Source organism: Oncorhynchus masou, chromosome 9 (genome assembly GCF_036934945.1).
Source record: "Oncorhynchus masou masou isolate Uvic2021 chromosome 9, UVic_Omas_1.1, whole genome shotgun sequence".
In the NCBI taxonomy this organism is placed as follows: Eukaryota; Metazoa; Chordata; class Actinopteri; order Salmoniformes; family Salmonidae; genus Oncorhynchus; species Oncorhynchus masou.
The window spans coordinates 28361311-28374333 of record NC_088220.1 but is presented as its reverse complement, the minus strand read 5'-3'; positions in this window follow the sequence as shown (position 1 = coordinate 28374333).

Below are 13023 nucleotides of genomic sequence, written 5' to 3'. Positions count from 1 at the left end.
TGAAGTTATTACTACACCTAGAGATGATAATAGTGGTGATGTTGTAGTTATTACTACACCTAGAGATGATGACAGTGGTGATGGTGTAGTTATTACTACACCTAGACATGATAACAATGGTGATGGAGTAGTTATTACTACATCTAGAGATGATAATAGTGGTGATGTTGTAGTTATTACTACACCTAGAGATGATAACAGTGGTGATGGTGTAGTTATTACCACACCTAGAGATGATAACAGTGGTGATGGTATAAATATTACTACACCTAGAGATGATAACAATGGTGATGGTGTAGTTATTACTACACCTAGAGATGATAACACTGGTGATGGTGTAGTTATTATAACTAGAGAGTGGTGATGGTATAAATATTACTACACCTAGAGATGATAACAGTGGTGATGGTGTAGTTATTACTACACCTAGAGATGATAACAGTGGTGATGGTATAAATATTACTACACCTAGAGATGATAACAGTGGTGATGGTGTAGTTATTACTACACCTAGAGATGATAATACTGGTGATGGTGTAGTTATTACTACACCTAGAGATGATAACAGTGTTGTTGGTATAAATATTACTACACCTAGAGATGATAACAGTGGTGATGGTGTAGTTATTACTACACCTAGAGATGATAACAGTGGTGATGGTATAAATATTACTACACCTCGAGATGATAACAGTGGTGATGGTATAAATATTACTACACCTAGAGATGATAACATTGGTGATGGCATAAATATTACCACACCTAGAGATGATAACAAGTGGTGATGGTGTAGTTATTACCACACCTAGAGATGATAACAGTGGTGATGGTATAGTTATTACTACACCTAGAGATGATAACAGTGGTGATGGTATAAATATTACTACACCTAGAGATGATAACAGTGGTGATGGTATAAATATTACTACACCTAGAGATGATAACATTGGTGATGGCATAAATATTACTACACCTAGAGATGATAACAGTGGTGATGGTGTAGTTATTACTACACCTAGAGATGAGTGGTGATAGTTATTACTACACCTAGAGATGATAACATTGGTGATGGTATATTACTACACCTAGAGATGATAACAGTGGTGATGGTGTAGTTATTACTACACCTAGAGATGATAACAGTGGTGATGGTATAAATATTACTACACCTAGAGATGATAACAGTGGTGATGGTATAAATATTACTACACCTCGAGATGATAACAGTGGTGATGGTGTAGTTATTACTACACCTAGAGATGATAACAGTGGTGATGGTATACATATTACTACACCTAGAGATGATAACAATGGTGATGGTGTAGTTATTACAACACCTAGAGATGATGATATCGGTGATGTTGTAGTTATTACTACACCTAGAGATGATAACAGTGGTGACGGTATAAATATTACTACACCTAGAGATGATAACATTGGTGATGGCATAAATATTACTGCACCTAGAGATTATAACATTGGTGATGGTATGAATACTACTACACCTAGATATGATAACAATGGTGATCGTGTAGTTATTACTACACCTAGAGATGATAACAGTGGTGATGGTGTAGTTATTACTACACCTAGAGATGATAACAGTGGTGATGGTATAAATATTACTACACCTAGAGATGATAACATTGGTGATGGTATAGTTATTACTACACTAGATATGATAACAGTGGTGAGTAGTTATTACTACACCTAGAGATGATAACAGTGGTGATGGTATAGTTATTACTACACCTAGAGATGATAACAGTGGTGATGGTATAGTTATTACTACACCTAGAGATGAGTGGTGATGTTATTACACACCTAGAGATGATAACATTGGTGATGTTGTAGTTATTACTACACCTAGAGATGATAACAGTGGTGATGGTATAAATATTACTACACCTAGAGATGATAACATTGGTGATGGTATAAATATTACTACACCTAGAGATGATAACAGTGGTGATGTTGTAGTTATTACTACACCTAGAGATGATAACAGTGGTGATGGTGTAGTTATTACTACACCTAGAGATGATAACAGTGGTGATGGTGTAGTTATTACTACACCTAGAGATGATAACAGTGGTGATGGTGTAGTTATTACTACACCTAGAGATGATAACAGTGGTGATGGTATAAATATTACTACACCTAGAGATGATAACAGTGGTGATGGTATAAATATTACTACACCTAGAGATGATAACATTGGTGATGGTATAAATATTACTACACCTAGAGATGATAACAGTGGTGATCGTGTAGTTATTACTACACCTAGAGATGATAACAGTGGTGATGGCATAAATATTACTACACCTAGAGATGATAACAGTGGTGATGGTATAAATATTACTACACCTAGAGATGATAACAGTGGTGATGGTGTAGTTATTACTACACCTAGAGATGATAACATTGGTGATGGTATAAATATTACTACACCTAGAGATGATAACAGTGGTGATGTGTAGTTATTACTACACCTAGAGATGATAACAGTGGTGATGGTGTAGTTATTACTACACCTAGAGATGATAACAGTGGTGATGGTATAGTTATTACTACACCTAGAGATGATAACAGTGGTGATGGTGTAGTTATTACTACACCTAGAGATGATAACAGTGGTGATGGTGTAGTTATTACTACACCTAGAGATGATAACAGTGGTGATGGTATAAATATTACTACACCTAGAGATGATAACAGTGGTGATGGTGTAGTTATTACTACACCTAGAGATGATAACAGTGGTGATGGTATAAATATTACTACACCTAGAGATGATAACAATGGTGATGGTGTAGTTATTACCACACCTAGAGATGATAACAGTGGTGATGGTGTAGTTATTACTACACCTAGAGATGATAACAGTGGTGATGGTATAAATATTACTACACCTAGAGATGATAACATTGGTGATGGTATAAATATTACTACACCTAGAGATGATAACATTGGTGATGGTATAAATATTACTACACCTAGAGATGATAACAGTGGTGATGGTGTAGTTATTACTACACCTAGAGATGATAACAGTGGTGATGGTGTAGTTATTACTACACCTAGAGATGATAACAGTGGTGATGGTGTAGTTATTACTACACCTAGAGATGATAACATTGGTGATGGTATGAATACTACTACACCTAGATATGATAACAGTGGTGATCGTGTAGTTATTACTACACCTAGAGATGATAACAGTGGTGATGGTGTAGTTATTACTACACCTAGAGATGATAACAGTGGTGATGGTATAAATATTACTACACCTCGAGATGATAACAGTGGTGATGGTGTAGTTATTACTACACCTAGAGATGATAACAGTGGTGATGGTATACATATTACTACACCTAGAGATGATAACAATGGTGATGGTGTAGTTATTACCACACCTAGAGATGATAACAGTGGTGATGGTGTAGTTATTACCACACCTAGAGATGATGATATCGGTGATGTTGTAGTTATTACTACACCTAGAGATGATAACAGTGGTGATGGTGTAGTTATTACCACACCTAGAGATGATAACAATGGTGATGGTGTAGTTATTACTACACCTAGAGATGATAATAGTGGTGATGTTGTAGTTATTACTACACCTAGAGATGATAACAGTGGTGATGGTATAGTTATTACTACACCTAGAGATGATAACAGTGGTGATGGTGTAGTTATTACCACACCTAGAGATGATAACAGTGGTGACGGTATAAATATTACTACACCTAGAGATGATAACATTGGTGATGGTATAAATATTACTGCACCTAGAGATGATAACAGTGGTGATGGTGTAGTTATTACCACACCTAGAGATGATAACAGTGGTGATGGTATAAATATTACTACACCTAGAGATGATAACATTGGTGATGGTATAAATATTACTACACCTAGAGATGATAACAGTGGTGATGGTGTAGTTATTACTACACCTAGAGATGATAACAGTGGTGATGGTATAAATATTACTACACCTAGAGATGATAACAGTGGTGATGGTATAGTTATTACTACACCTAGAGATGATAACAGTGGTGATGGTGTAGTTATTACTACACCTAGAGATGATAACAGTGGTGATGGTATAATATTACTACACCTAGAGATGATAACAGTGGTGATGGTGTAGTTATTACTACACCTAGAGATGATAACAGTGGTGATGGTGTAGTTATTACCACACCTAGAGATGAGTGGTGATATTACTACACCTAGAGATGATGGTGTAGTTATTACTACACCTAGAGATGATAACAGTGGTGATGGTGTAGTTATTACTACACCTAGAGATGATAACAGTGGTGATGGTATAAAGTTATTACTACACCTAGAGATGATAACAGTGGTGATGGTGTAGTTATTACTACACCTAGAGATGATAACAGTGGTGATGGTATAAATATTACTACACCTAGAGATGATAACATTGGTGATGGTATAAATATTACTACACCTAGAGATGATAACAGTGGTGATGGTATAAATATTACTACACCTAGAGATGATAACATTGGTGATGGCATAAATATTACTGCACCTAGAGATGATAACAGCGGTGATGGTGTAGTTATTACCACACCTAGAGATGATAACAGTGGTGATGGTATAAATATTACTACACCTAGAGATGATAACATTGGTGATGGTATAAATATTACTACACCTAGAGATGATAACAGTGGTGATGGTATAAATATTACTACACCTAGAGATGATAACAGTGGTGATGGTGTAGTTATTACTACACCTAGAGATGATAATAGTGGTGATGTTGTAGTTATTACTACACCTAGAGATGATAACAGTGGTGATGGTGTAGTTATTACTACACCTAGAGATGATAACAGTGGTGATGGTGTAGTTATTACCACACCTAGAGATGATAACAGTGGTGATGGTGTAGTTATTACTACACCTAGAGATGATAACAGTGGTGATGGTATAAATATTACTACACCTAGAGATGATAACAGTGGTGATGGTATAAATATTACTACACCTAGAGATGATAACATTGGTGATGGCATAAATATTACTGCACCTAGAGATGATAACAGCGGTGATGGTGTAGTTATTACCACACCTAGAGATGATAACAGTGGTGATGGTATAAATATTACTACACCTAGAGATGATAACATTGGTGATGGTATAAATATTACTACACCTAGAGATGATAACAGTGGTGATGGTATAAATATTACTACACCTAGAGATGATAACATTGGTGATGGTATGAATACTACTACACCTAGATATGATAACAGTGGTGATCGTGTAGTTATTACTACACCTAGAGATGATAACAGTGGTGATGGTGTAGTTATTACCACACCTAGAGATGATAACAGTGGTGATAGTGTAGTTATTACTACACCTAGAGATGATAACAGTGGTGATGGTATAAATATTACTACACCTAGAGATGATAACAGTGGTGACGGTATAAATATTACTACACCTAGAGATGATAACATTGGTGATGGCATAAATATTACTGCACCTAGAGATGATAACAGCGGTAATTGTGTAGTTATTACCACACCTAGAGATGATAACAGTGGTGATGGTATAAATATTACTACACCTAGAGATGATAACATTGGTGATGGTATAAATATTACTACACCTAGAGATGATAACAGTGGTGATCGTGTAGGTATTACTACACCTAGAGATGATAACAGTGGTGCTTGGTATAAATATTACTACACCTAGAGATGATAACAGTGGTGATCGTGTAGTTATTACTACACCTAGAGATGATAACAGTGGTGATGGTGTAGTTATTACTACACCTAGAGATGATAACAGTGGTGATGGTATAAATATTACTACACCTAGAGATGATAACAGTGGTGATCGTGTAGTTATTACTACTGCATTCAGGTGTGTTTAGTAGGGGAAAACAACCACTTATCTCTTTCCGATCTATAGATAGGTCAGATCTATTAAGTGTATTTTCTGTTTTGGTGACTTTGCTGAGCAATTAGTGCTTTTTGAGGTGGGCCCGGTATTATAAATATTAGCTGCTCATGTGGCTATCATAAAAAACTACAAATGCCATGATGATCGGGAAGAGACTGCCGTATCGAGGCAATGGTAAGAATCTCTCAATTAACTATCTAATGTTAGCTAAATGTATTAATGAATAAATTGGCAACATTTATTTAAATTGACAATTCTGTGAACTCTTCTGTGAAATCTTCCGTTTAGCTTGGAAAGACAGTACCGTGCAGTACCGAAGAGCCCTTACTGCTGCTCGATCATCCTATTTTTCTAACTTAATTGAGGAAAATAAGAACAATCCGAAATTCCTTTTTGATACTGTCGCAAAGCTAACTAAAAAGCAGCATTCCCCAAGAGAGGATGACTTTCACTTTGGCAGTGATAAATTCATGACCTTCTTTGAGGAAAAAATTATGATTATTAGAAAGCAAATTACAGACTCCTCTTTAAATCTGCGTATTCCTTCAAAGCTCAGTTGTCCTGGGTCTGCACAACTCTGCCTGGACCTAGGATCAAGAGAGACGCTCAAGTGTTTTAGTACTATATCTCTTGACACAATGATGAAAATAATTATGGCCTCTAAACCTTCAAGCTGCATACTGGACCCTATTCCAACTAAACTACTGAACGAGCTGCTTCCTGTGCTTGGCCCTCCTATGTTGAACATAATAAATGGCTCTCTATCCACCGGATGTGTACCAAACTCACTAAAAGTGGCAGTAATAAAGCCTCTCTTGAAAAAGCCAAACCTTGACCCAGAAAATATAAAAAACTATCGGCCTATATCGAATCTTGCATTCCTCTCAAAAATCTTAGAAAAGGCTGTTGCGCAGCAACTCACTGCCTTCCTGAAGACAAACCATGTATCCGAAATGCTTCAGTCTGGTTTTAGACCCTATCATAGCACTGAGACAGCACTTGTGAAGGTGGTAAATGACATTTTAATGGCATCGGACCGAGGCTCTGCATCTGTCCTCGTGCTCCTAGACCTTAGTGCTGCTTTTGATACCATCGATCACCACATTCTTTTGGAGAGATTGGAAACCCAAATTGGTCTACACGGACATGTTCTGGCCTGGTTTAGATCTTATCTGTCGGAAAGATATCAGTTTGTCTCTGTGAATGGTTTGTCCTCTGACAAATCAACTGTAAATTTCGGTGTTCCTCAAGGTTCCGTTTTAGGACCACTATTGTTTTCACTATATATTATACCTCTTGGGGATGTTATTCGAAAACATAATGTTAACTTTCACTGCTATGGGGATGACACACAGCTGTACATTTCAATGAAACATGGTGAAGCCCCAAAATTGCCCTTGCTAGAAGCATGTGTTTCAGACATAAGGAAGTGGATGGCTGCAAACTTTCTACTTTTAAAGTCGGACAAAACAGAGATGCTTGTTCTAGGTCCCAAGAAACAAAGAGTTCTTCTGTTGAATCTGACAATTAATCTTAATGGTTGTACAGTCGTCTCAAATAAAACTGTGAAGGACCTCAGCGTTACTCTGGACCCTGATCTCTCTTTTGAAGAACATATCAAGACCATTTCAAGGACAGATTTTTTCCATCTACGTAACATTGCAAAAATCAGAAACTTTCTGTCCAAAAATGATGCAGAAAAATGTATCTATGCTTTTGTCACTTCTAGGTTAGACTACTGCAATGCTCTACTTTCAGGCTACCTGGATAAAGCACTAAATAAACTTCAGTTAGTGCTAAATACGGCTGCTAGAATCCTGACTAGAACCAAAGAATTTGATCATATTACTCCAGTGCTAGCCTCCCTACACTGGCTTCCTGTCAAAGCAAGGGCTGATTTCAAGGTTTTACTGCTAACCTACAAAGCATTACATGGGCTTGCTCCTACCTATCTCTCTGATTTGGTCCTGCCGTACATACCTACACGTACGCTATGGTCACAAGACGCAGGCCTCCTAATTGTCCCTAGAATTTCTAAGCAAACAGCTGGAGGCAGGGCTTTCTCCTATAGAGCTCCATTTTTATGGAACGGTCTGCCTACCCATGTCAAAGACGCAAACTTGGTCTCAACCTTTAAGTCTTTACTGAAGACTCATCTCTTCAGTGGGTCATATGATTGAGTGTAGTCTGGCCCAGGAGTGGGAAGGTGAACGGAAAGGCTCTGGAGCAACGAACCACCCTTGCTGTCTCTGCCTGGCCGGTTCCCCTCTTTCCACTGGGATTCTCTGCCTCTAACCCTATTACAGGGGCTGAGTCACTGGCTTACTGGGGCTCTCTCATGCCGTCCCTGGAGGGGGTGCGTCACCTGAGTGGGTTGATTCACTGATGTGGTCATCCTGTCTGGGTTGGCACCCCCCCCTTGGGTTGTGCCATGGCGGAGATCTTTGCGGGCTATACTCAGCTTTGTCTCAGGATGGTAAGTTGGTGGTTGAAGATATCCCTCTAGTGGTGTGGGGGCTGTGCTTTGGCAAAGTGGGTGGGGTTATATCCTTCCTGTTTGGCCCTGTCCGGGGGTGTCCTCGGATGGGGCCACAGTGTCTCCTGACCCCTCCTGTCTCAGCCTCCAGTATTTATGCTGCAGTAGTTTATGTGTCGGGGGCTGGGGTCAGTTTGTTATATCTGGAGTACTTCTCCTGTCCAATTCGGTGTCCTGTGTGAATCTAAGTGTGCGTTCTCTAATTCTCTCCTTCTCTCTCTCGGAGGACCTGAGCCCTAGGACCATGCCCCAGGACTACCTGACATGATGACTCCTTGCTGTCCCCAGTCCACCTGGCCGTGCTGCTGCTCCAGTTTCAACTGTTCTGCTTTATTATTATTCGACCATGCTGGTCATTTATGAACATTTGAACATCTTGGCCATGTTCTGTTATAATCTCCACCCGGCACAGCCAGAAGAGGACTGGCCACCCCACATAGCCTGGTTCCTCTCTAGGTTTCTTCCTAGGTTTTGGCCTTTCTAGGGAGTTTTTCCTAACCACCGTGCTTCTACATCTGCATTGCTTGCTGTTTGGGGTTTTAGGCTGGGTTTCTGTACAGCACTTTGAGATATCAGCTGATGTACGAAGGGCTATATAAATAAATTTGATTTGATCTGATTTGATTTTGAACTGTCTTGAAAAAGTTTTAAATTGACACAATACCTGTTAGCAAAGGTGTCAGCAAGAGATGACGTGCCGGAGCTTGCAGGGATTTGTAGTTTAGCATGATGTCTACTTTGATGCTAATTAGCATTATTCGAATCTGAGAGTAAATAGAGCCGCATATATTGATAAAAGTCACTTTTTCTGATAGAAATTTACACTTTTATCAAAATGTCACACCAGGGTATGCCTACACACAACACAGACCTTATTATAAGTGTTTCTAATTGTTGTTAGTTTGTTGTTAGTTTGTTGGCCTGGCCAGTCTCCAAATCTCAACCTCATGGAAAATCTTTGGAGGAAGTTGAAAGTCTGTGTTGCTCAGCAACAGCCCCAAAACATCACTGCTCTAGAGGAGATGTGCATGGAGGAATGGGCCAAAATACCCAAAACCTTGTGAAGACTTACAGAAAACATTTGACCTCTGTCAAAAGGGTATATAACAAAGTATTGAGATAAACTTTTGTTATTGACCAAATACTTATTTTCCACCATAATTTCCAAATAAATTAATTAAAAATCCTACAATGTGATTTTCTGGATTTTTTCCCCCTCATTTTGTCTGTCATAGTTGAAGTGTACCTATGATGAAAATTACAGGCCTCTCTCATCTTTTTAAGTGGGAGAACTTGCACAATTGGTGGCTGACTAAATACTTTTTTGCCCCACTGTATATGCATATTCTAGATTCTGGGCCTGATAAATAGGCAGTTTCATTTGGGTATGTTTTTCATCCAAACATCAAAATTCTGCCCCCTACACTCAAGAGGTTTTATACAGTATCGCTCAGCACTAGTGACAGTAGGGATAGGTCAGATCTATTGTGTGTATTTCTGTGTTGGTGACAGTAGGGATAGGTCAGATCTATTGTGTATATTTCTATGTTGGTGACGGTAGGGATAGTTCAAATCTATTGTGTGTATTTCTGTGTTGGTGACAGTAGGGTTAGTTCAAATGTATTGTGTGTATTTCTGTGTTGATGACAGTAGGGATAGGTCAGATCTATTGTGTGTATTTCTATGTTGGTGACATTAGGGATAGTTTAAATCTATTGTGTGTATTTCTATGTTGGTGACATTAGGGATGGTTTAAATCTATTGTGTGTTATTTCTATGTTGGTGACAGTAGGGAGGGTGGAATGGGGAGGATCAAAGTGTCCTGATTGATCTGTCTGGTTCCACCCACCTGTTCTGTCTGGAATGTTCCTCTCCTGGCAGCATGTGTGTGTGCGGGTGTGTTATGTCTATGAGAAGCTTTGTGTGTCTGTATGTGTGTGTTCACATCTGTTACCAGGTGGATGTCAATCTCTCTTTGTGTGTGTGTGTGTGTGTGTGTGTGTGTGTGTGTGTGTGTGTGTGTGTGTGTGTGTGTGTGTGTGTGTGTGTGTGTGTGTGTGTGTGTGTGTGTGTGTGTGTGCAGTCTGTTTCAACACGTCTATGTAATTTAAGGGAAAATGATCATCTGGAGCTGGAATATGTGCTCATGTCTGTCTGCCACCGCTCCACCCCTCTCACACCTTCCCTCTTTTCTCTCATACCCTCGTTCTTTGACAGCTCTAATAAGTTCAGTAGGTCAGGTTACACCCCTCCGTCCATGCCAACCTCTCCCAGTTTTTCTGTTCTTTCTCTCTGTCCCCAGTTTCTTTATTTTATCTCCCTCTGTTCTCTCTCCCTCTGTTCTCTCTCCCTCTGTTCTCTCTCCCCCTCTGTTCTCTCTCTCCCTCTGTTGTCTCTCTCCCTCTGTTCTCTCTCTCCCTCTGTTCTCTCTCTCCCTCTGTTCTCTCTGCCCCTGTTCTCTCTCTCCCTCTGTTCTCTCTCTCCCTCTGTTCTCTCTCCCTCTGTTCTCTCTGCCCCTGTTCTCTCTCTCCCTCTGTTATTTCTCTCCCTCTGTTCTCTCTCTCCCTCTGTTCTTTCTCTCCCTCTGTTCTCTCTCTCCCTCTGTTCTCTCTGCCCCTGTTCTCTCTCTCTGCCCCTGTTCTCTCTCTCCCTCTGTTCTCTCTCTCCCTCTGTTCTCTCTCTCCCTCTGTTCTCTCTCCCCCTCTGTTCTCTCTCCCCCTCTGTTCTCTCTCTCTCTCTGTTGTCTCTCTCCCTGTTCTCTCTCTCCCTCTGTTCTCTCTCTCCCTCTGTTCTCTCTCTCCCTCTGTTCTCTCTGCCCCTGTTCTCTCTCTCCCTCTGTTCTCTCTCTCCCTCTGTTCTCTCTGCCCCTGTTCTCTCTCTGCCCCTGTTCTCTCTCTCCCTCTGTTCTCTCTCTCCCTCTGTTCTCTCTGCCCCTGTTCTCTCTCTGCCCCTGTTCTCTCTCTCCCTCTGTTCTCTCTCCCTCTGTTCTCTCTCTCCCTCTGTTCTCTCTCCCTCTGTTCTCTTCCCCTTCCCCTTTCCCACACATATACATACATATTCACTCCTTCACCAACACACACAGACACACACTGACAGACAGACAGATGCACACACACACAAACACACACACACTGTCTCTCCAGGCCTCTCAGGTTGCTGACATATTCCATTTTTGCACGTATAAAGTAATAATAATAATATTAGCGGGTGTGACATAGCTAGGGTCCATGGGCTGACACTGCCAGGACTTCTATAAATATCCCCCCTTTTCTGGGGGAATCCGAGACGCAGCACAGAACTTCAGTTTACACAGCTGAGGAGCATGTGGAAGAAACTCTCCCTCCCTCTCTCCTCCTTTCTTTCTATCCCTCTCTTCATTCCTACCACTCCACCTCTTTGCCTGCCCTGCCCCTGCAGCTTGCTACTGTACCTCTCTTTTTCTCCATCTTCAATTTCTCCTCTGTCTCTTTCTTTCTTTTCAATGTTAATGATATGGGGGTGATACTGCTGCCATGGTGTATGAAGGCAGGAGAGAGGGTCTGCTTGTGGAATTGAGGTGAAGTGCAAAGTTAGTGGTTCTCCTCTCTCCCATCTCCTCCTCTCTCCCATTTCCTTCTCTCCCATCTTCTTCTCTACTCCTCTCCCCATCTCCTCTCCTCCACTCCCATCTCCGCCTCTCTCCCATCTCCGCCTCTCTCCCATTTCCTTCTCTCCTCCTCTCCAATCTTCTGCTCTCCTCCTCTCTCCCATTTCCTTCTCTCCTCCTCTCTCTAATCTTCTTCTCCTCTCCCCATCTCCTTCTCTCCTCCACTCCCATCTCCTCCTCTCTCCCATCTCCTTCTCTCTCCCATTTCCTTCTCTCCTCCTCTCTCCCATTTCCTTCTCTCCTCCTCTCTCCAATATTCTTCTCTACCCTCTCCCCATCTCCTTCTCTCCTCTCTCCCATCACCTCCTCTCTCCCATCTCCCTCTCGCCTCCTCTCCCCATCTCCTTCTCTCCTCCTCTCTCCCATCTCCTTCTCATGTCCTTCTCTCCTCCCCTCCATCTAATTCTCTCCTCTCACCCTTCCTTATCTCCTCCTCCCTCCGTCTCCTTCTCTCCTCCTCCCTCCATCTCCTCTCCTCCCCTTCCCATCTCCCTCCCTCCTCTCTTCATCTCCTTCTCTCCTCCTCTCTCCATCTACTTCTCTCCTCTCTCCCATCTCATTCTCTCTCTTCTTTCCCATCTCCTTCTCTCCTCTCTCCCATCTCCTTCTCTCATCCTCTTCTCTCTTCCTCTCTCCATCTCATCTCTCCAATCTCCTTCGCCCTGCCTTCTGTTCCCCATCTCCTTCTCTCCTCCTCTCTCCCATCTCCTTCTCTCTTCCTCTCCCATCTCCTTCTCTCTTCCTCTCTCCCATCTCCTTTTCTCCTCTCTCCAATCTCCTTCTCCCCTCCTTCTCTCTTCCTCTCCCATCTCCTTCTCGCCTCCTCTCGCCATGTCCTACTCGGCCTCCTCTCTCCCAACTCCTTCTCTCCTTTCTCCAT